Source organism: Cupressus sempervirens, chromosome 7 (assembly GCF_028749045.1).
Source record: "Cupressus sempervirens isolate cs-2001-9-10 chromosome 7, ASM2874904v1, whole genome shotgun sequence".
Classification (NCBI taxonomy): Eukaryota; Viridiplantae; Streptophyta; class Pinopsida; order Cupressales; family Cupressaceae; genus Cupressus; species Cupressus sempervirens.
Genome location: NC_143124.1, coordinates 628,861,500 through 628,882,509, shown reverse-complemented (window position 1 = coordinate 628,882,509; position 21,010 = coordinate 628,861,500).

Below are 21,010 nucleotides of genomic sequence, written 5' to 3'. Positions count from 1 at the left end.
TGTTGGTCATTGTGCTTGTGACACTTGACATTTATTTTGAGGTGGTTGTATATTTTTTGTCTTGGTATTTGTATATTGACTTGGTATAAGATGTTAGTATTAGAATAAGTGTCCTTTTGATTTTGATTATTTCTTCTTTTTGAGTAGTTTGTGTTACCCTTGAGGTAGTTTTGGCTATCAAGACTCCTTGCCCATGATTATTTTATGATTTTATTATCTGTGTGTGGATCATACATTATCTCTCCTGTATAGTGAGAGTGGGAGCTTGATTAGGTGACCACATGGTCGGGAGGTAGTGTATTCTTACCATTTGGGTCCCCCCTTAGATTGACAGATGTTGCATGCTCCTTGATACAGTGGTACCATAATGATTCTTCCTCTTATCTTGAAGACTTCTATTCATTTGATGTATCTATGTATCATGTGTTTTGAGATCCTATGAGATATTGTATTGTATATTGATGTACTTGTATCTATTTTCACATACCCTATGACATGTGCAGTGGATGGTATTCATTAGATGTGCATTCATATTATTATTTGTACTTATGCATTTGATTATATGACTATGTATGTGTTTATTTATTTTATGATTATGAACATTGTAATTGATACTTAAACTTATTAATAAAACTTTGTTAAATGTGACTCAATGTGAAGGAACCCTTAAGGAATTAAAACTGTATTTGTAATTGATTACATGTTCTTGATGTGTATGCATATATTGCTTCCACATTATTGTCACTTTGATTTTGTTTAAACTTCAAAAGAACATAGTTTAGTAAACTTTATAACATATTAGGTTTATTTCTTTTGGATTTTTGAGTAGGATATTATAGAGACAACCTAAAAGAAATGTATGAAGATGCAAAAGCTTACATTGGTAAATTGAAAGATAGGATTGACTATATAAAAACTAGAAAGGAATAAAAGGAGTAGACTAATGAAAATTATGAAATAGTAACCCTTAACAAAAAAAAAGAGATCTTGAAACATGAGTTGAAAATTGTTGAACTTAAGTTGAGTTTGAAAAAGGATGACTATAAGATTCAATCACATTTGAAATCTGATAATGCAGACCTAAGATCCCATCTAACTCAAGTAACATTTGAATTAGATTTTGTCAGAATGAAGCATGCAAAATTATAAAAATACAATACCATTGTGAAAGGAGAGTTAACTCAAGCTAAGAAATTGTTAGAAAAACTTTATTCCAGTAGCGAAAAAATTTATGAACAACTATTTTTCTAGAGATCTTCTTATGATAAGACAAGTCTTGGATATCTTATTGGAGAAAAATTAGCCAAGAAAACTAAAGTTTGGAAAGAACCAAATACAGTTGTTGAAAATCCTAAGCCTAAAGAAATTGATCAAAATAGGATTGAACCAAGCATATCTACAAAAATATCCAAAGGAGTTGAGCAAGTTAATCTATTTGAGAAACATGATGAACCAAATAAAATAGAGCAATTTGAACCATCTAAGGAGGTTAGATATGAATTTAGAGTTTAAATGTTTCTTATGTAATGAAGTTGGTCATATGAAGAGAGATTGCACATGTATGTTTTTTAAACCTATCACTAATTTCTATTGTTATAATTGTCATGGTTTTGGACATAATGCAGTAGATTATAAGAAACCTAAGTTTGATAGTAATAATGGAAATAGTAGAATGTTTAGGGATACTAACCGCATGGGTAATGAAAGAAGGAGATCAAAAAGTATATATAATGATGGAGAAAGACCTAATGGAGGAAGGAACCAGATTGGATGTTACAAATGTAACAACCTTGGACACATTGCAAGGAATTGCAAAGCACCAGATAATCATAATGGAACCAATCAAAGAAGGAACAAAATTTTATGTCAGTTATGAAATAACTTTGGACATAGAATGATATTTTGTAGAATGTATGGAAGATAAGGAAAAATAACATAAAAAACAGAAGAAATAATAATGATAGCACTAACAGTAAGAAGTAATCACTTAAAGAGCATGTTGAAGAACTCAAGGAAGTATTTGTGAGAGCAAATGATCCAGAAAGTTCACATAAAGTTCTAGAAGAAGAATTTTTTGATGCACCTAAAGGAAGAATGAAATTAGCCATAGTGTGTGATTCATCTTATTTGAATTAACCACCTTTTATCAAAGATAGAGCATCAGAAAGATATAACATAAGTAAGCAGTCAAGTAAATAGTTGTGAAGTTAACAGGGAGTAGAAAAGGTACTAAGGAAGCTCTAATTAAGAGCACAAGTCATTTGGCAATCAAATGAATGAAAATGAAGTCAATCAAGTTTATTGGTTAAGAGTAACAATTTCATGAATTTTGGTAGATGCGCAATTAGTGCAAAGTTTGATTTGAAAGATTTAAAGGATATGAACAAGATTTTGGGTATCATTCAATAGTGTGAATAATTAAGGAGCAATTCAGAGTGAGTTGACAACAAGTAAAGGTGAATTTGAAAGCATTCATTGTGTGAAGTCGAAAGTGCCCTAGTTTCATGAAAATTAGGTATTTTGGAAAGTTTTTGAAATATTTGAATCAGTTAAAATGATAGATCCTACTACTTTTGATGTAAGTGAAAGGTCAAGATACGTATTCAAGAAGCATCCATTCATTTCCCAAGTGGATGATCCCTTAGGAGCATTTTCACAAGTTCAAGAAAATGTTCTTCTTTTAGAGGATATCAAGTCATATATCCATTGTAAATTTGAGAGAATTGGAGACAATGATATACATAAGGACTTTGACCTAGTGTGCCAAAGTGATTTTTCATTGAAACAAGAGTTCACACATTTAAAAGAATTGAATATTGTGAACAATATATTCTTTACAAAATTTGACAACTGTGAATCAAGCAATGTTATTCTAAGTCACATTCATGAAGGGATGTTTTGGGTGTTGGAAATAATCAAGACTAGCTAGGTTACTGAGAGGGGAGGGGTGAAACAGTAACCTCAAAAATATTAAAGCAATATAAATCATTCACCATTCATCCATCTAATCTACTGCATGCATGAGAAAAGATAAAACATTCATAATACATGAACACAATATTTGATGACCCAGAAACCTTCCAAATAGAAAGTAAAACTGGGGTGGGGATGATACCCACAAAACTTCACTACTGCAGTATAAAGTTGGCCTGTTAAGGCTTACATTGACCACTTCTGATGATCTGCCCTATTAAGAGCAATTTTGGACTACTAGGTCCACCTTGTTAGAGGTTTTACAAACATACAATGAAGTATGCACTCTGTTAAGAGATTTATACAAAGACTATTAAGTGTACCCTGTTAAAGGATTTGGAAAACTGATTCACCTGTCAGGATGAAACAGTATAACTGACTTACAACTTGATTGTTGATTAGATCCTTAAAGTATAGATCACCTCTTATGATTGATATTTCTTTGCTACTCCTTAATGACCTTGCTATAGACTCTGCTCTGCTACTGATTCACATTCACTCTTTTCAAACATTACATGCCCATTCCTTGATAAATCCATCCATACATTGCAAATGATACAATACATTACATATATACCATTCCAATAATTACAATTACAAGGTCAGCTAAGATACAAGTAAAAAAAACATTATTGAGTCAGCCAAACAGTAGAAAACTCAGATTCTTCAAGCTAACTTGGTGACCTTTTGATGCTCAACATCCACTACGTTACTCGACATCATCATGCACTTGGTAGAAGTAGAAACTTGATCACACAACATAGCTTGGAACTCGGTAACCATTGGAGACTTGGTAGATATAGTGTCACTTGGTAGATACTAAATCCTTTGTTTACCTTGCTGTTACTTGGTAATCACTACACATCCATCACTTGGTAGAAACTGGCTTCATATCACACAAACTGATGACTTGGTAGACACTGTGAAGCTTGGTATACATTGCTAAACTGTACACTTACTCAGTAGCTTTAGGAATGCTCGGTGTGAACTGCTTGAGTGATGAACTTACTTGGCAACCGCTAAATGCTCAGTATAAGCTGTAGACTAAGTGAATGAATAACTATTATCACTAATGACAAATACAACATAATGCCAAAATTGGGTTGGAGAGGTAGCTATCATGATTGACAATGATTTGATTCATAGGTTAACTAGTTTGTGCAATGAGGGAAGAAAAATAGTTAATGAAAAAAATGTAAAGAAGATGCTAGAGACAAATATAAAGACTAAATTAGATGGCAAAAACATAAAAATTGACCTAATTAAGCAAACAAATGTGAGAGTGATTAGAAAGATCATAGGATACAAGATGAATCATAGTTCAAGGTTGAACTCTGTACCTGTTAGTTTTCTATGTGTAGTGTATATGATGACAATTGAGAAGGAGAAAGTGAACATGTGTGACATATTGAGACACCAGTTGTTGGATAACATAGAGAAAATTAAGAAAACTAGAAGTGTAGTATTTAGGTTTGAATCATTATTGATTCACCTCTTCTTCCTAGTGATGAGGAAATTCCCTGATATACCTAATAAGGAATGGGACAATATGAATTAGTGCACCATGAGCTTGGTGACACACTATTTTAGAAGATAGACTGAAGAAAATATTATGGAAGATATTAGTAGAATGATTAGAGAATTTCAATCTATGATGAAGTAGAGGTATATAATACTACCCTCAATAATGGAAAAGTACAAGGAGGACATATATTTCATGATTGAAACAAATGTGACTTGCATAGAGGAAGTTGTACCAAGAGTTAAGTTCATAGACTCCATGGGTTATGAATTGAGAGAGGAAATTACTGAAGGGTATGTGAAGATCATACTTTATCCTAAGGAGGATAAGGACACTCCTAGATGGGGGACTTCTACAAAAAATATCAAAGAAGTCAAGAGAAAGCTCTACAACAAAGAGATCAAGAAGAATGTTGAGAAGAAGATAGAATCTATTCTCAAAGAATTAGGAATGACAATGCATGAATTCAATGAGATTAATGGTATAACCTTAGAAATTAAGGATAACAGATAATTTGAGGTATTGGCAGCTACTCCTATTACCATAAAAATACCTTCAGAAGGAGTGGCAATAGTAGGTTTTACTTCACAGACACCTATTGTTCCCTATGTCATAGTTTCTCAAGTACAACCTACTGTTGTACAACCATTGAAGAAAAATGACAAAGAGGAGGTATAGATTGTTGAAGGAAAATTACCTACTCCTCTAGCTAAGAGAAAGTCAAAGATACTAACCAAGGTGAAACAAGAAGTTGAGTCACCAAGTAAGGAAAGGACCAAGCAACTATCTAGTGGCCTTGGAAAGAGGAGAAAGACACTTCAAATGGTTGAATATGATGAATCATATGAAGAAGACAAACCTACTAAAAAAGTAGTTTACAAAACAAGGACAACCATAGGAAAGAATCCCTAGAAGCCAAATGTAGAGAACTTGAACATGCAAATCATAAATGATAATAATTTTATTTAGTTGAATAAGTTTTATAGCATGCATAGTAATATGGATAGAATCCATTTAGAAAATGTAATAGCAAGGAATATGATTCTTAAGAATAAAAGGTCTGAAGATGTTCAAAGACAGATTCCAGAGGATTTGTACAATATATTGATTAATAGGAAAAGAAGAGTCATTGGAGAAGATAAGAAAATAAGAAAAAACATGGTAAAGAAACTTTGCAAAGCTAATAATGATGAAGACTTGCGAGATATATTGAAGGGAATTGAGCCCTTGTTGAGGAATAAAATAAGACACATTCTTCTGATGGGAGGAAATTATAAAGAACTAAAAAATGAGACTAAACAAACCATAGTCAAAATATATGACTTTTGTACCAAAGGGAGTAAGTGCAAAGTTCGAGGGAGCAAGCCTTGTATTTGTTGAACAGAGTACTCCACTAGCAACAACAGTGGAAGCTAAGGACACATGGATGGTAGATCTATCTTTTTAAATATCCATTGGATCATATACAATGAAAATTAGTACTATGAGTGTAACAATAAACATCGTAGAAGATCATTTCAAGGATCTTGGGCCAAATATTATTGGCAATATCATTGACTACACTAGTTTTGATGAGGAGGAAGAGAAGAGGAAGACTAAGGACAAAAAGAAAAAGAGGAAAGAAGATGAAAAGAAAGAAGAAGAAAGAAAGAAGAGACAAAAAACAAAAGAGAAAGAAAAACAAAAGAGAAAGAAAAACAAGAAGAAGAAAAGAAAAGGAAAGAACAAGAAGAGAAAAGAAGGAAGGAAGAAGAAGATGCAAAAAGAAAGAAGGTAGAAGAAGAGAAGAAGAGAAAAGAAGAAGAAGAGAAGAAGATGAAGGAGGAAGCAAAAGCAATGGAAAATAAGTAAGAAGAAGAGGAGAAGAGGACAAAGGATGAAGAAATCAAAAGGAAGGAATATGAAAAGAAGAAAGAGGACAAGGAACAGAGGAAGAAGGAAGCAAAGAAGGATGAGAAGCCTAGTGCATCTAGCACATCTCTCATCCTTGCTACTTGTATAGGTTGAGATGATGATGATCAATTAGAATTGATATCATCCCTCAGTAAAATAATCAATAATAAAAAAATAGATAAAGAGTTTACAAAAGACTCTAATGGAATTTGTTGACAAGTTGCAAGGAGTTACGACTGTAAAGTCTTTGATCCTAACCTTGAGGATAGAGAAAAAGCTACGATTCAAGAATTTGATGATGAATTCACAAGTTTTTTAGAGGTTCTAGTAGCACAAGCACATGCGTGGCATAATGTGCAGATGTTTGACATTGTTTTTCAAAACATAAGAAATGACTTATTGACTTTTGATGCTTGCATCAAGTCATTAAGGAAGTGCAAGATTGAAGGAAAATCTAAGTATGCAAAGTGTGAAATGTATTTTAGCTTCACAAAAGACATTGACAATGAGCTTAAGGCCAAATGTGTAGAAGTGGAAGCATTGGAAAGTCAGCTTAGTCAACCTGGTGTGTAGATCAAAGCAATTGAAGCACATGTTAGCAAGGCCCATGATGAGATAAGTCTCATTGAAGACATGAAATCAAGGGCAACCAAGAGGTTCTCACTTCTAAGAGAACATGCATCTATGAAGTTGAGCACAATAGAGAATTAGTTGGGGGAATGTTTGCTAGTTAAGACATCTTTTGACAATTTTGTGTACTCAGATCTGAATGTAGTAGAGATAACATCTTATGGTTTGTGCACTTTGATCAACATTTTGGAAGGATTCAAGGACTGATGGGAAAAGAATATGAAGAGTCTTGAAGTCATTTTTGGTGATTGCATTTCTTTGTTGTCAGCCTAAGAAGAGGTATGGGACATAATTTTGACATGTAAATAAATTTGGACACCTTTGTCATTGATGTCAAAGGGGGAGAAGGATGTAAGAAAATTGTATACATATGTATGGGAGAGCTTAGCTATGTATATAGGTAATCATTGTAAAATGAGAGATAAGAAATGATGTAAATTTGATATGCAATGATCCAAGTATGTAATGAGACATCAAGACATGAATAAATTTTTGAGTTTTGAAGGCCAGTTTTTGAGAAGTTTCTTTTTGTGTTTATTGTTGTTTTGTATAACATTTTGGGACTTGGCCAATTTTTTCGATATGTTTCCATCAATTCCATGGGGGAGGTTGTTGGAAATATGTCTAAGTAATATGAGTTAGGTGGTCATTTATGGAAACATATATTTCAGGATGCAAGGACAATATATACTATTGAAGATTCTACAGTTAGAGAAAGAAAATTGTCCAAGAGTTAGACAATTTTACTAGCAACCCAGAGATTGTTTTTGGTATAGTGAAGGCTATAGAGATATTTGGCACATGTGAAACTAAGGGAAGGTATATCAAAGTGTCATGATGAAAAACCTAAGTGCATAGGTTAGTACAGACAATACAAACAAAGTTACAGAATAAACACTAATAAAGGCATTGTGCACAATAGAACAAAGTACAACAAGGAGGAGGTATAAAGTATTAAGGAATTATTTTAGTCATGAAATAATTACATATGTTTGTAGGGATGACATCCTAGATATTTACCCTAAGTAGGTGCAATATTTGTTTACATTAGACTGAATCCACAAGAGCTTTGTGAAAAGAAATGGTATAAGTAAAGAGTTACTTTATGCAAAGTATGTAAGATATGTGATATATGCGAATGCAAAGTATATGATGAATCTGTGAACTATATTCATGACATGCAAAATTGTATGAAAAATTTATGATGCAAATTTTGATGTCAAAGATTAGGCTATGCAAAGTACGATAGTCAATGATAAAGAGGTTTTTCTATCTATCTCTTTTGTATAAAGGCACTCTATTAAATAATTGCATGTTAGGGTAGTGGGCTCTTCTTGCATAGATTTGTAGTTATTATACCAACTCCTAATAGGGTTGAGGCTTTTAACAAGGCCTAGTCCTCTAACAAGGACCAAGACACTATATGTAATTCATAGACTCCTAATAGGATCAATATCCTTAACATTATTCTTTTGTTTAGTGGATCATCTTGTGGGTACCATCCCCACCGGGGCTTCCCTAGTTAACAAGTAATGATGTTATGAGTTCACTTTGTGTATGGTTTTATTTACTATTCAACATTATTAGTTTACTTTCTTATGCATGTTGCAAAATAATTTATAACATCCAATTGTGGGCAAAAGTTTGTAGAATAGTGATTCACTCTATTTCTAACAATCCCTCTATAAATCCAATGAGCCTATCTTTGTGATGATCTAACAAGCCAATCTCCCACAATGAGCACACTAAGGAATTCTTCCAAAGGGGTTTTGAAGCAAATTCCTCAAAACATAAAATAAAAAAAGTGAGAAGTAATTAATGAAACTTACTTTTGCCAACATAAGCACATTTATCAAAGTGACTTATAAATTAGATTATTAAATCACTCAATAATCTAATTGGTCAATTTTGGGTATGTGCAGGATCATGGTCAACCAATCTATGGCCTTAAGTGGCAGTGAAAAGCTAGCAAATCAGGGTTATGTCAACTTGACACATAATTTTAAAGCGATTCTACACTTTATATCTAAAAGTTGTAAGAAAACAATCTATAGGAAACTGAATGTAGTTTCTAAACTACTAGGCCTTATCTCGAGAAAAAATTATTTGATTTGTCAAAAGTTTGGATTTTAATGCAGTATTAGAATAATTTCAAGACGAAAATAAAAAGTAGGTGTATGTCTGACCACCTTAATTAAAATCAAATGATATTTTTTTTTAATATAATTATATATATGAAAAGTAGACTCATGCTTAGATGTGACACATAGTTTTGGGTATTTTTATTCTAAATAAATAATTAAATATGAATTTTCTAGTATAACTTTTTCAGAATAAAAAAACTCCCGTGTCTAACCACCTTAACTAATTGAAAACTTTACCAAATTAATTTTTATTTATTTATATAAGGTGAAGCATAGAATGTGATGCAACTTTTAGATTTCAAAAAGGTTATACTTTTTGAAAGTTATAGCTATTTTTCAATCAGTATGTCAATCGACACTATACAATCATCTTCATTAAAAATTGAACAATAAATACTTATCGAACTCAGAATTTGACAGCAATTATATCGATGGAATCTTGAGAGTGTTATAAAAAACTCTTTTCATTTCATTAAATTTTGATGAAAATAATATTATCAAATGGCTACTCAAAGTCTAAATGTTAGTGAAACCTTTCTCAAACACATTTTTTGAGTTGACCAAATAGGTTTGGTAAATACCAAGCCTAATTGGGTACCTGATTTCAAATTGAGTATCTCATACTAGATCAGATACTCGATATGAAATTGAGTACCTAAAAAGTGGTGGCCAAAATTCTTTCAAGCATTCATAGCCCAACCCAAATTTTTGAATTTTTGAAATTTTGGAGGGAAACCACTCAAATATTAGAGGGAAAACAAAATTTAGGAAGTGTGGGCATTATTATTATTATATATGATTATGATTATTATTATTCACTATTATTATTATATAAGATTATGATTATGATTATTATTATATATAGTAATATATATGATTATTATTATTAAATATATATAGTAATATTATATGATTAATATTATTAAATATAATATAGTAATATATATGATTATTATTGTTGTATAATCTAGTAATATATTATTATTATATTTAAATATACAGTATTATATTATTATTATTAAATATATTATTATCATGAAATGCATCGAAAGGGGTCATGGGTTAACCTATGACGTCGAAACCTATGACCCCTTTCGATGCATTCAAACTAACCAAATGGGTTCCTAGGGGTCCTAGGGCCCCTAGGCAAATATGTTGTTATGAAATGTGTCAAAAGATATGACCCCTTTCAACGCATTCAAAACAACCAAATGGGTCCCTAGGGTCCTAGGGCCCCTACGAACATATGTTGTCATGAAATGCGTCAAAATTTTGACATATTCAAACCAATCAAATGGGTCCTTAGGGGTCCTAGGGCCCATAGGAACATTTCTTGTCATGAAAGGGTCATAGGTTATCGTATGACCCCTTTTGATGCATTCAAACCAACCAAATAGGTCCCTAGGGGTCCTAGGGCCCCTAAGGACATATGTTGTCATGAAATGCATCTAAAAGGGTCATAGGTTAACCTATGACCCTGTTTGATACATTTGAACCAACCAAATGGGTCCTTAGAGGTCCTAGGGCCAATAGGGACATATTTTGTCATAAAATATGTTTAAAGGGGTTATAGGTTAACCTATGACCCATTTCTATGCGTTCAAACAAACCAAATGGGTTCCTAGGGGTCCTAGGGCCCCTAGGGACACATGTTGTCATGAAATCGATTGAAAGGGGCCATAGGTTATCGTATGACCCCTTTCGACGCATTTGAATCAATCAAATAGGTCCCTAGGGGTACTAGTGCCCTTAGGGAGATATGTTGTCATGAAATGCATCGAAAGGGGTCATAAGTTAACCTATGACCCCTTTTGACACATTCAAACCAACCAAATGGGTCCCTAGGGGTCCTAGGGCCCCTAGGGACATATGTTATCATGAATTACGTCAAAAGGGGTCATAGATTAACCTATGACCCCTTTTGACACATTTCATGACAACATATTTAACCCATGACCCTTTTCGACGCATTTCATGACAACATATATCCCTAGGGGTCCTTGGGCCCCTAGGGACATATACTGTTATGAAATGCATCGAGAGGGCTGGGGTCAGAGGTTGACAACATATGTCCATAGGGGCCCTAGGACCCCTAGGGACATATGTTGTCATGAAATGAGTTGAAAGGGATCAGGACCCCTTTCAACTCATTTCATGACAACATATGTCCCTAGGGGTCCTAGGGCCCCTACGGACATATGTTGTCATCAAATGTGTCAGCCTTTCGATGCATTCGAACCATCCAAATGGGTCCCTAGGGATCCTAGGGACATATGTTATCATGAAATGCATCGAACCTATGACCCCTTTTGACGCATTTCAATGTTGTCATGAAATGAATCAAAAGGGTTCATAGGTTAACGCATTTGAACCAACCAAATGGGTCCCTAGAGATCCTAGGGCCCATAGGAACATATGTTGAAATGCGTCGAAAACCCTTTTGATGCATTTGAACCAACCAAATGGGTCCCTACGGGTCCTAGGGCCCCTAGGGACATATGTTGTCACAAAATGCGTTGAAAGGGGTCATATGTTAACCAATGACCCCTTTCGACACATTTGAGACAACCAAATGTGTCCATAGGGGTCTAAGGGCCCCTAGAGACATATGTTGTCATGAAATGCATAAAAAAGGGTCATAGGTTAACCTATGACCCTTTTTGACGCATTTGAACCAACCAAATGGGTCTTAGGGCCCCTAGGGACATATTGTGTCATGAAATGCATCAAAATGGGTCATAGGTTAACCTATGATCCCTTTCGACACATTCAAACCAACCAAATGGTTCCCTAGGGGTCTTAGGGCCCTTAGGGACATATGTTGTCATAAAATGTTCCCTTTTGACACATTCGAACCAACTAAATGCATCAAAAGGCCCTTTTGACGCATTTGAACCAACCAAATGGGTTCGTAGGAGTCCTAGGGCCCCTAAGGACATATGTTGTCATGAAATGCATCGAAAGGGGTCATAGGTTAGACTATGAACCCTTTTGACATATTCAAACCAACTAAATGGGTCCCTAGGAGTTCTAGGGGTCCTAGGGACATATGTTGTCATGAAATGCATCAAAAGGGGTCATAGGTTAACCTATGACCCCTTTTTTGACACATTCAACCCAACCAAATGGGTCTTTAGGGATTGTAGGGCCCCTAGGGACATATGTTCTCATGAAATACGTTGAAAGGGGTCATAGGTTATCGTATGACACCTTTTGATGCATTTGAACCAATGAAATAGGTCCCTATGGTTCCTATGGCCCATAAGGACATATGTTGTTAACCTATGACCCCTTTCGATGCATTAACCAACCAAATGGGTCTCTAGGGGTCCTAGGGCCCCTAGGGACATATTTATTATGAAATACATCTAAAGGGGTCATAGGTGGTCATATGACCCCTTTCAATGCATTCAAACCAACCAAATAGGTCCCTAGTGCTCCTGGGGCCCCTAGGGACATATGTTGTCATGAAATGTGTCAAAATGGGTCATAGATCAACTTGTGACCCATTTCGACACATTCACACCAACCAAATGGGTCCTTAGGGGTCCTAGGGCACCTAGGGACATATGTCGTTATGAAATGTGTCGAAAGGGGTCATAGGTTAACCTATGACCCCTTTCAATTCATTCAAACCAACCAAATGGGTCCCTAGGGACATATGTTGTCATGAAATTCATCGAAAGGGGTCATAGATTAACCTATGATCCCTTTCGATGCATTTGAACCAACCAAATGGGAGGTCCCCTAGGGACATATGTTTTCATGAAATGCATTGAAAGGGGTCATAAGTTAACCTATGAACCCTTGAGATGCACTTGAATCAACCAAATGGGTCCCTAGGGGTCCTAGGGCCTCGAGACATATGTTGTCATGAAATACCCCTTTCGATGCATTTGAACCAACCAAATGGGTCCCTAGGGTTCTAGGGCCCCTAGGGACATGTTGTCATGAAATGAATCGAAAGGGGTCATAGTTTAGCTTATAACCCATTTTGACGCATTCAAAACAACCAAACCCTAAGAACATATGTTGTCATGAAATGTGTCGAAAGAGGTCATAGGTTAACCTATGATCCCTTTCGGCACATTTGAAACAACCAAATGGGTCCTTAGGGGTCCTAGGGCCCCTAGGGACATATGTTGTCATGAAATGTGTCAAAAGGGGCCATAGGTTAAACTATGACTCCTTTCAACACATTTGAACCAACCAAATGGGACCCTAAGGGTCTGAGGGCCCCTAGGGACATATGTTGTCATGAAATGGATTGAACCTTTTGACACATTTGACCCAATCAAATAGGTCCCTAGGGGTCCTAGGGCCCCTAGGGACATATGTTGTCATGAAATGACCTATGAACCCTTTCGACACATTCAAACCAACCAAATGGGTCCCTAGGGGTTCTAGGGCCCCTATGAACATATGTTGTCATGAAATGCATCAAAAGGGGTCATAGATTAACCTATGACCCCTTTCAATGCATTCAAACCAAACAAATAGGTCCCTAGGGGTCGTGGGGCCCTAGGGACATATGTTGTCATGAAATACGTCAAAAGAGGTCATAGGTTATTGTATGGACCCTTTCGATGCATTCAAACCAACCAAATAGATCCCTAGGGGTCCTAGGGTCCCTAGGGACATATGTTGTCATGAAATATGTCAAAAGGTGTCATAAATTAACCTATGATCCCTGTCAACACATTTGAACTAACCATTTGGGTCCCTAGGGGTCCTTGGTCCTCTAGGGACATATGTTCTCATGAATTGAATAAAAAAGGGTCATTAGGTTATCGTATGACCCCTTTCAACACATTTGAACCAACCAAATAAGACCCTTAGGGACATATGTCGCCATGAAATGCATCAAAAGGTGTCATAAGTTAACCTATAACCACTTTCGATGCATTTGAACCATCCAATATGTTGTGATGAAATGTGTCGAAAGGGGTCATAGGTTAATGTATGACCCCTTTCGACGCATTCAAACCAACCAAATGGATCCCTAAGGATCCTAGGGTCCTTAGGGACATATGTTGTCATGAAATGCATCGAAAGGAGTCATAGGTTAACCTATGACCGCTTTCGATGCATTCGAAACAAGCAAATAGGTCCCTAGGGGTCCTATAGCCCCTAGGGACATATGTTGTCATGAAATGCCTTTTGATGTATTCAAAGTAGTTAAATGGGTCCCTAAGGGTTCTAGGGCCCCTAAGAACATATGTTGTTATGAAATGCATCGAAAGGAGTCATAAGTTAACCTACGACCCCTTTCGACCGATTCGATCGAATCATATAATATCCTATTAAATATAATGATAATAATCATATATATATATTAATATATTATATTTATAGGTCATAATAATAATAATAACAATAATAATATATATTACTATATTATATTTAATAATAATAGTAAAAATCATAATAATATAATATAATAATCTTATATATTAATCATATATAAAAACAATAATCATATATATTAAGATATTATATTTATAGGTCATAATAATAATAATAACAATAATAATATATATTACTATATTATATTTAATAATAATAGTAAAAATATAATAATATAATATAATAATTTTATATATTAATCATATATAATAATAATAATAATCATATATATTATATTTATAGGTCATAATAATAATAATCATAATAATATATTACTATATTATATTGAATAATAATAATAATAGTAAAAATCATAATATTAATAATCATAATAATCATATATGTTACTATATTATATTTAATAATACTAATCATAATAATAATTATATACAAATATTAAATTAAATAAAATACTATATATAATAACATTTGTACAAATTTGTTCACATTGGAAAAACTTGCCAAATTTTGACTTCCTTCCAAAATTCGGGCATCCATTTTGGGTATTTGATATCATATCGGGTATCCGATTTGGGATTGGATACCCAATATGGGATTGGGTACCTGAAATACTGACATGCTTTTTCTAAAATATTCTTTGTCACTATAGAACTGACAATCACATTTTTTGCAGGCCATTTTTACGAATATGGAGAAAAATGATTTCTTGGGGCCCATATGATCGAAAAAGGTTCTATAATGTATGATTAGGTGTCTGATATTATTTTTTGAATGGGGAGCAGTAGTCATCAAAAAGATAAACATAAAAGGAAGGTATCGAATGAAGATATTACAACATATAGTGAAAGGGACAAGGTAAATCACCGAAGGAAGAGACAAAGTATGTTGAATGTGAGTCAAGTTGACAATGTATTGATTAAAGGTGAAATCATAGAGTTAGATAACGAATATGTACAGTTGGAGAATGAAAATATACCAATTGATAATGATAATGCCGGGATTGAAAATTTAGAGAATGAAAATTTGGAGAATGAAATTTTACCAGTTCATAATGTAAATTACATGATTGACCATGTCAAAAATGACAATGCATAGGAATGTTACATATCTCCTAATTTTAATTGACATGAATGTTCTAGAACACCAAAATGAATAATTGAAATTGATGAAATGATTATTACCAATTTGAAAGGGAAAAAAATCAGAAAGTACCATTTGGTTATGGGCTTTAAGACTATATAAGATGTTTTTCGACAACAAGACACTGGTGGAGCAATGTCAACTTTTTATGCACTTATTAATGATGCAAAACATGAGACCTATGCTTTCCAAATTGAAGATTCATGTCAATAAAAATATGGAAAGAAATTTCATTATTGTGAAGAATCTTTTCAGTGCTCTCAATAGCATTGGGAAAAATAGTAGGGATAAGTATAAGAGAACTGCTCGAAGGGTTATTACAACCTCTTTGGTAAGTCATCATTTGAGAAAGGGTAGATATATGAGACAAACTTGTATTGAATTGAACCTAAATCATACTACTTTGAGAAGATCACTTATTAGATGAGAGAGATTGATGGTCCTCTTCAAAATGAAACATGGGCCTTTGGTGAGAGACTTCCACATTTTGATAAGAAGCTATCCGATGATGTGAAGGAAAAAATTACATAGTTTTGGCACTCTAGCTCAAGAGTATCACCCAATCTAAAGAGGTGTACGTTCAAACTATGTTGTTCAAACAATTTAGAGAGAACCATCCAAGATTGCATATATCACAAAGGGCTTTTGAATTTTTGGAGACATTTTATTTTGTGCTACTTAAAATTTAAAACACATGTTCTTGCAAATATCATGTTGAGTTTTCTATGCACCATGATCTATTACGCTCCATCTGTTCTACTTTTCATAATAAAAAAATGTTGGAGAATTGTGGTGCTAGTGGTCTTCCAAAATCATCAAGAGACTTGCTAGATCAATTTTTATGTTGTAGAGTTGATAGTTATTTCTTTTATAGAAATGCTTGCTTAAATGAGAAGTGTTTAGAATGTGGTGGCTTGTCCAAGTTTGACATATGTTTCCATGAGGGGTGTGAACAAGATCTTGGGAAGACAATAGTAAAAAAATGGTAAATGAAATGGTGAAATACACATTGTAGAGTGGGGGTGAGGGCTCTAGATGCAAATTGGTTGCAAAAGAAATCAGTGTGGCTAGTTGTATTTCAGATTTCAAGACAAATCTTTTCTACAAGTATGCAAGACATAGTCACAAGTCTCAGTGGTTGGATCAACAATTTAGAATGTGTAAGGAGACTTTTCCCATTGGCACTATTATATTAGTTATTGACTTTGCTGAGAACTACACATTGTAGCCTCAAAATGAGACACAATCTTAGTATTACAACTCCATTTAGATTGCTATTTTTGTCCACATAACATATACACATGCCCCTGATAGTGCAAAAGATAATCATAAGATTATAAGAGAGTACCATTTTTATATGAGTGATGATAGATCTCACTCTCACGAGTTTGTGCAACATTTTTTCAAGAATTATTTTGATTTCTTATAGGAGCATGACATTTCTATGGATAGACATATCATTTGGTTAGATAATTGCACAAGTCAATTCAAGAATGCTCACATGTTTTATTGGTTGTGTAGGATGCATGTAGAGAGGGGGGTCCCTCATATTTGGAATTTTTTTGAGTTTGGCCATGGGAAAGGGGAACATGATGGAGTAGGGGCATGTGTGAAGAGAGCTCTAGTTAAGGAGCAATTGAATATTTTCGAGGTAGAGCTTCTTGATGCTCGTAGCATTGTTGATTGGTGTAGTTCAGCTTTATCATAGGGTGGATTCTTGATTCATTAGTACGCAGGTTCTTTTGGTTGGTTGAGGAAGGTGTTGAGATAATGGGTGTTGCACACATTGCATAATATTGTTATTTTATTATTTTTATTATGTAATGTTGTACCTAGATGGACGTGCAACATGTAAAGATTTCCATGGAATATTCTTGTTGAGTTGTATTGTAACATTGTAAAAATATTTTATGTAATTATTTAATATTGGGGAAAAGAATTAAATGCCCAATATTAAATGTGGGGTCAGTGGGTTAGGTAGCACATGGTTTTAGCACATGGTTTATGTAATACCACTTGGTGGTTTTGTGGGACTTGCTACTATATAAGTAGCCACAAGGGTAGTTGTTGTATAGAGAGAGAGTGACAAGGAGAAGACAAAAGGCAAGAGTTGAGCGGGACAAAGCTTGATAGGTTAGCCAAGGGAGCATTTGTGAAGGTTGAAAGCATGGCATGGGATGTGTGGATTCATGCTTGTTCAAATAGTTTGCTCGGTTGTGGCTATGGCCATGAAGGCTTCCATGGTTGTATGGTAATGGTATTTTTTGCTGAATAATACATGTTGATGGATGCTTTTGGAGGCTGGGTTTTTTCCCTCAATGAGGGTTTCCCAGGGTATATCTTGTGTCACAATTTTGTGGGTATGTTGTCTATTCTCTTGCATGTGGATTTTAATTCCATGATTATTTCAGATCTATTATGGGTTATGTGGAAACAGTTATATTCTTGCTTACCAAGTTTCCTTACAGAAGGGTCCATAGGTGATAGATCAGATTGTGCTATAGTGAGACTCATAAAAAATGCATTCATTCTAGAGCTCTGATTTTAGTACATGGACCATTTGGACACGACATCTAGCTTTCTTTTGTCCTAGTTGTTTTCAGTGTGATTGGGATCACTGTGAGTTGAGTGAGTGGGTTGACAAATGGGCTACACATTATCTTACTCCATTTTCTATCATACCCTTTATTAGAAATGATGATATGGAAAGTTTACTTGAGCATAACCATCTATCAGATCTTCTTTAGCCAAGACATGTCTTTGCATTGGTTGCACCACAGGGGAATGATGAGAAATCAAATTATTGGTTAGCACATTGTGTAAGAGGTAAACAAAGGTTTGCACAACCGATCACAAATGATGATGGATTCACATATCCTACTAGTTTAATGGTTGTTGCTGGAACATGGTTTTGGACATACATGCTTAGAAGGAATGAAACTCTTACATTCAAAGACTATCAAAGGCACAAAACAATTCTCATATATTCACATCTTATTATAGCAACAAATGTGGAGTTGTTGAAGCATCAAGGAAGAACAAAAGTAAAAAAACTTTTTACTATTACTAACGCTGATCATGAAGCCCTATTGGAGACCCTAAAATAGAGGGAGGACCCTATTAGAATGCTCGACTAGGTATATTTACTTCTTATGTTATTTTGTTCATAATGATTTGGTGAATCGATGATTATCTTGTTTAATACAATAAGTTACTAATATTTATTATGATATTAGAATGTAGGTACATCATGAAGAGTAGCCATGCATAAAGATAAAAACCTAAATAAGTAGTTGAATGAAGAAAAATCTATTCTATTTTTGACACTATGATTTTTGACACTACTTTTTTTGACACTATGAGTTTTGACACTACAATGTTTGGTAGTTGTGTATTGATGTAATAATAATGAAACACTTGAGATATTGTAAATGTAAACTTGTTGATTTAATGAAAGAAACCAAGATGATTTTACTAAATGCAATTTATGTGGAGGGACGTAAAAAATGATGATTTTAATACATACTAACACCAAACTTGCACTATGCCTAATGCCAAAAACTTGAGAGAGGTAAAAAAAATGTTTTTACTTAATATGAACCCTAATGACACCCTTTTTCTAGCCACGAAGAGCCTCTATTGTTTGCGACCACCCCATATCAAAGAGTCTCTAAGGTGCTCTAAGTGCATGTCGAGGTCAATATTTTGAGGGTCATAACTCGGAGCTCATGAGGGCTATTGATGAAATGTCAAGTGCTACAAGACGGTCATGCTGAAGCATAAAATAATCTATCTCATTTTTGAGAGATCATATTTTGTTTGGATTTGGTACAACGATCTCGCTTGATGCCAAAACTTGCAGTGTGCCTTAGTTCATAGGTGCATCACAGTGTAACTTTGAAACTGCTGATCTTGGCATCAAATCATCAATGCCATTAGCTTGGGATGGGTGGGTGAACCCTAGTAGCACCCTTGTTCTAGCCATGAAGAGCATCCATTGTTCACGGCCACCTTGTATTGAAGAGTCTTGAAGGTGCTCTAAGTGCATTTTGAGGTCGATCTTCCAAGGGTCGTAACTCGAAACTCATGAAGACTATTGATGAAACATTGAATGCTACGTGATGGTCATACCGAGGCCTAAAATAACCTATCTCATTTTTGAGAGATCACATTCTGTTTGGGTTCGGCACAACCATCTCACTTGATGCCAAAACTTGTAGTGTGCCTTAGTTAGTAGGTGCATCATAACGTAACTTTGAACTGAACTTAGCATTGAATTGTTAGTGCCATTAGCTCTAGATAGGTGGGTGGACCCTAGAAACACCCTTGTTCTTGTTTGGTGTTCATTTTGCACGAGGTCAATGACAGGAATCTATTGCATAATTCATCTCTTGAAAAGCAAATCCTTTTAAGGATCCGCTCCAAGGTTCAATATTTATCTTGTGACATACCAAAATCCACTCAGTAGAAGATAAATGTAAGTGTTCACAAGGAGGCCTTTGCTAGTACCAAAGACTCTTTTGTCTCAAAATCAAAGTAAATATGTTCGCTGTTTCAAAATATCACACCAAAAGAACAATATTTTTGTATTTTCTATTTTTCAATGAATGCAATTCTAACAATGCAGCTACTATGAGGTCCTATTCTAATAGGGGGTTAGTAAAGAAAATAATGAAATTGAAAGAAAATAACATGAAATTAAAATTCCTAAATGGATATAAGCTACAGAACAAAACATGCTGTGAGTTAAACCTTCAAAAAATCGGTAGGAAACCAATGAAAATAGGAACAGTGCTTCCTAGAATCCACTGATGCAATCGTTGGTGAGAATCTTTAACAAATCAAATGATATTTCACTCTTCATCAAATCGCAAGGCCACAGAAAGTGCACTCATGTGAGACGAAAAGCTATGTAGACACAATTGGGTGATCTCTTCTCAAGCTCGTTATGTCAGTGAAATTCATATATCTATAGCAAACACTAGAACTAAAATATCACACAACCAGAAACAATGTAATAAACCTTTGGCTCAATCACAATTCTATGAATAAAATTCACAAAAAAATGACACATTCAGGAAAGAATGACTACACTTCGAATGCTAGCACCAAAAGCATAATTTTATTGCATAATAACGGTGGCCCTTGTTACATTTTACAATGGGGTATTTATAAGAAATCATCTCCTCAATTTGTGTTTAGAGTGAGAGATATCTTGATGCAATAAAATGCTTTTAAAACATTTAAACAAACTAAATATATACAAACTGACAATCTAATTGGTGCTTAGAGGGACTCCATCCATATTTTATTCATTAATTGGATGCATGAGCCCTTTACA